The sequence below is a fragment of the Rattus norvegicus genome, chromosome X (genome assembly GCF_021556685.1).
Source record: "Rattus norvegicus strain SHRSP/BbbUtx chromosome X, alternate assembly SHRSP_T2T, whole genome shotgun sequence".
In the NCBI taxonomy this organism is placed as follows: domain Eukaryota; kingdom Metazoa; phylum Chordata; class Mammalia; order Rodentia; family Muridae; genus Rattus; species Rattus norvegicus.
In genome coordinates, this window is record NC_141554.1 from 132,387,398 (window position 1) to 132,392,932 (window position 5,535).

General features: G+C 34.0%; 1 pseudogene; it reads left to right on the forward strand.

Annotated features, from left to right (window-relative positions):
* Positions 1-776: 776 nt before the first annotated feature.
* On the forward strand, positions 777-1,688 carry LOC147998362 (protein SEC13 homolog pseudogene; annotated as a pseudogene).
* Positions 1,689-5,535: the final 3,847 nt, after the last annotated feature.

Consider the following 5,535-nt stretch of genomic DNA (forward strand, 5'->3'; position numbering starts at 1 on the left):
TTTACAAATTGTTTTAATTGGAACTATAAAACCAGAACAAATGTCATCAGATATTACATTTTCTTGTTCTACTACTACATATTTGTGAATTAACACTTTAAACAGTAGAATCTTAGAGAAAATGAGTAACAATCTTTAGTGGATAATGTTTATTCTCTAGTATGATTTCATATTTCCCTCTGTGCATATTGGTTTATTTTAATTTAAAAGTCTTTATGTTAGCCAACCTATATTCTTAATGAATTTCAAATGCATTGGTACATGGACATTTCTCTTAACTTGATAAAAACAAGTTGTCATAGTGCCTGGCAGTACTCAGAATTGCCTAAGGTAATAATGCACATAGGAATGTACCATTATTTTAGTCCTAGAGCAAATTGGGAACCTGCCAGTTAGAAATTCCCATTAGGAAATGTATATTGTAGCATCACTACATTAATTCTGGGAAATTGTCAAGTCGTATCATAAAGGCTTGAGCTTCTCAGAGGCACGAGCTGTGATTATCACATGATTGTTTAAACAGCCTAATCGATGAAACAAAATTTTAATTAATTCTAATTGTTTTATTGTAGCTCTTAAGCAAGCAAATTTAGAGCAATGAATAATATCTGACCTAATTTCCTTAAACATTCGTTCAATGGCTTTTTTTTGAGATTTTTATAAAAATAATATTCAGAGTGAAGCGTTCTGAGCTGCCAAATCCCAAGCAGTGAGTTGCCGCTGCTGCAAGCAGGGTGTCAATAATTAACACCATGGACACCTCTCACAAGGGCCCGATTCATGATGCACAGATGGATTATTATGGCACCCGCCTAGCAACCTGCTCCTCGAATAGGTCTGTTAAATTTTTTGATGTGCGAAATAGAGGACAGATCATCATCGCAGACCTCAGAGGACATGAGGGGCCAGTGTGGCAAGTAGCCTGGGCCAACCCCATGTATGACGATATTCTGGCTTCCGGTTCCTATGACCAGAAAATCATTATTTGGAAAAAGAAAAACAGCACTTGGGAAAAGACACATGAACGCTTGGGACATGACTCTGAAGTGTATTCTGCTTGTTGTGCCCCTCATGACTATGGTCTTATCCTGGCCTGTGGAAATTCAGATGTGGCAGTCTCACTGCTGACCTTTACAGTGGAAGGTCTGTGGGAAATGAAGATTAACAACACTCACAGGATTGGCTGTAATGCTGTCAGTTCGGCCCTGACTGTTATGCCTGGAAGCTATATAGATCAAACATCAGGGCAGACACCCAATTACATCAAGAAGTTTGTATCAGGTGGCTGTGACAACCTCAAGCTGGGTAGGGAAAAGGTCATCTAAAAGAGGTGCAAAAAACTAGAGGCACACAGCGACTGGGTTCAAGGCTTTGCCTTGGCCCCTTCCATTGGCTTGCCTACTAGCACCATTGCCTGCTGATCTCAGGATGGTTGAATGTTTGTTTGGACCTGCCATGATGTCTAGGGCAATATATGGTTACCGAAACTCCTAAATAAGTTCAATGACTTTGTGTGGCACATGAGCTGGTCCATCACAACAAACATCTTGGCTGTGTCATGTGGAGACAATAAGGTGACCCTAAGGGAAGTGCCAGTGAATGGACAGTAGGTGTATATCAGTGATGTTAACCAGAGATAAGGTTCTGGGTCAGTTTCCACCACAGAGGGCCTACAGAATGAGCAGTGATAACACAGGCAGCCTGATCTTCCTGTTACCTATTCCGGAACAACCTTACAACTGGGAAGAAGATTTCCAGTGCTACCAAGATTCCACCCTCATGAGGGCCCACACATGCAACACTGGGTCTCACCTGCCTTACTGGGATTCTATGTGTTTAGTAATTTAGGTCCAGCTGAAAGTATTCATGATTACTATGGCCATTTTTAACTATCTTTTGTTTCAGGCTGTTTCCAAGCTAATAAAATCGTATTGCATAGAAAAAAGAAAAAGAAATATAAAATTCACCTAGGGAACATGATCCAGACCAAACAGGACTGATGCACATTTGAACTCTCAGATGTGGCAACATCCATAGGATTGGCACAACTTTGAGCCAGATGGGATTTCAGAGCTAGGACTAGGACGTGGAAAGCAGTACTGAGCCCTAAGCAAGAAGCTTTGTGCACTTATCATCTGCTTGCAAAGAAAAAATTAATTCTTTCCAATGGAGTCTTATGGGAAATTCTAACCACATTTAAGTGTAGGCCCCATACACAGCAGTGGGTGTGCAACACAGATGAATTAAGTGGCATATATTTTTTTCTCACATCGTTTTGTTAGGGCATATTTTATCTTACTGGTCTTTTGTTTATATATTATGGTTTACCATCTTGTGATTTTTATGAAGTATGGTGAGTTTGTTTTTTTTTAATTTTTTTTTGCTTTTTATTTTTTATTTTTGTTTGCCTGTTTGTTTTCTAAAGGGAGCAAAAGAAAGGGCACAGGGTCATGTAGTTGGGTAGATTTGGAGGTTCTATGGTTTGCTGCTACCACAGGACTAGACTGCTCATTCTCATTCAAACAGAAAATCAAAACAGACAAATAGCAGTGATGTTCAAAAGTTATGGCTAATATTACAAGCAAAACTTTTCAAATACTACTTGGTAAATAAATAACTTAAAAATTTTAAATCCTTGGATTAATATCTGATGATAGCTAATCAGGCCATGGCAGAAATATTAAGAGAGAAAATGGAAAGTATAAAAGTCTTAAAATTAAAAAAGAAACATATTTTTCAATAATAAATATTTCCAGAATAGTTTATTTTGGAAAATTAATTTCCTTTCAAGCATTTTGAGAATCCTCAACTGAAAAAGCAAACATCACATAACTACTACATTATTAATAAGTTTTGAATGTTCATCAGTATGTGTAGAAAATGCTTTCTTATTAAACAAACATAACTTGTCGTACAAAATAATGTCAGTTAGTGAATTTTCTGAGCTTCACTTTATAAACTTAGAACTCTAAATATTTTATAAATTAATTTGCTGGTAGAATTATAATGAAGTTATGAATACTAAAGACAAACTGAGATTCTTCACACAAATATTGAAAATATATTTTCCCTATTCGTCACTTCTGTGGTTATATGTAATTTATTTCAAAAGAATAGGCTGAGATTTTGATAAGCATTCGCAACTTATTTCAAAACTTTTAAGAGAGATAGTATTAGAATTTATCAATATACACAGATAATAATATAATTGCTAAACACACAATTTGGTATAAAACTTAGTATTCAATTATGGTCCAACCCAATTACAGTGGAATGTGGAAGTGAACTTTTCCATATGTATTCATAGACATATCTATACTTTGAGCATAGTTCACATTCCATTTACATTTCTTTTACTTTACTACATATACAGAAATAAATTCTACTTTGATAACAGCATTTCAATGAACCATTAAATGTTTCCCTAGAGTATCGTAGTATAATGTCCATTATGTTTGATAAACTTCCCTTAGGCTGTAAGTCATGCTTGTAGAGGTAAGAAACAAAACAATGTAAAGGCAAACATGAGATCTGGTCTATCTTCAAACCCAATTACTCACTGAATGTATATGTAGAAAAGAAGAAACCAAGATATAATTTGCCAAAACTTTTGAATAAGTTATACAAATAATAACATCAGTGACGTCTCAAGTTCTCAATTTGGCTTGCAAATGGACCTGCAGTTCCATCAATATTATTACATGTGATGGAACGTACACACCTTATATGTTTAACTAGTATTCCAGTTTGCATATAAAAAGAATTTTATTTATGGTCTCATCACTGGATATACAACTGAGTTAATTCCATAGTTTTTAGTCATGGAAAATAATGTTTCAGGGAACAGGATATGATGGTTGATCCTTTTTGTGGAAATTGCCACCAAATCCATTGCTCCATATCTCCAGCATTCAGTTCATCTCCTTTGACTGCGTGTCAAGAAGTTTTATAACTGTGTAATTTTATTAGAATGTACCTGCCACATTGCTTATATTAACAATGTGTGTACTATTTATATTATCACCAATTGTAAATAGAAGACCCTTTCTCTTCAGGCAACATTTATTTTTCAAGTTTTTGTATAATTACTAAGTTACAGCATAATATAATTTATGAGTTGAAAATAAAGAAAAATGTTGTTTCAAAGAAACCTGGGACAAAAGGCTGACTGACCAACTAACTTACAGAAAGCATATTTTGGGATGAAATCTATACTATTAGAATTTGGAGAATTTATTTGAATTTTCTTTCTATGAAATTGTTTGAAAAGTAGAAAGTGGAAGTAAGTCTGTCCTTTGGGAGTTAGAAAGAAACTACAAACCATGTTCATGCATTTTCCATTCATTATTGTTCCAACATAAACTAAAATTTTCAATCCTGTGTGCTCACAAAACTAGCTCCCAAACAATGTTTCTATGATCACACATTTGAATCAGGGAAAATTTTTTTGGTACAGCTATAATCTGTGATTCTTATAAAAGTTAGAGAGTCACAATTTTACAAAACAGGCCTTCAGGTTTTATTATGTAAACAGGATTATTTTTTTGCAAAATTGTAATGATTAGATCTTAGTTGTGCACATCAGCATTAAATAGAACCAGAGTTAGAGTTTAACATAATTTCAGCCTGCAATGTGAAATTCAGCAGAGAAGAAAATCTGGATAAAAACAGTGATGATTCAGATTCTAAAATGTATGACGTTATCCATTTATCCAACTTCCAAAAAAATGTATGGTTTTTATTATTAGGTTACAATGAATCAAGATTTGTGTTCACACTAATGTTGCCCTCATTTCCATTTATATTAAACTGGTATTTGTTTTTTTAAAGGTGGCACATGAATGAACAGAGCCTTCCACAATCTCTGTTTGTTCAGCTTGTAACATGCACAATAGCAAATTCAATCTTGTTAAGAGGCTTATTGCTCCCTTGTAGAAGTTACTTGAATTGCAAGAAAGTTTGAATTTACCTAGATTGTGTGTTTGTGTGAAAGAATGAATTGAAGTTTAAAAGAATATTTTTTCACTAATAAATTGCCTATGATTCTGTGATTTAAACAATCATTTGCTCATGCTAGCACTCAAATGAGAAAAATACTTTAAACATTAGGAAAGCTGAGTTCATCTGAAATGCCAATTAGGTAAGACTTTTTAAACTCAAGGACAATATTTTATTCAGCCAACTTTGAAGTAAAAGGTATTCTTTTGATGAAGTACTATTTAATTTAAAATTGAGCAAAAACAATGGGGTCAGAGTCTTAAAGTGCCATTTGTTTGATACTATATTATGACACACTTGTAGACATTTTACTAAGGATCACTTAACCTAAGCATTTGTTACAAAGAAAAACAAGATTAATTTTAATCAATCAATGCATCAAAATAAAATTTTTGAACAAAATTAAATTTCTTGGACATGAAATTGATGTTATTAATAAATCATGATTACTATATTTACTATACACTATTAGCAAATGCATTTGTGATAACAGGCATAGGTCATTGAAGAGGAAAGCCGCTAACGCACACAGAAAAA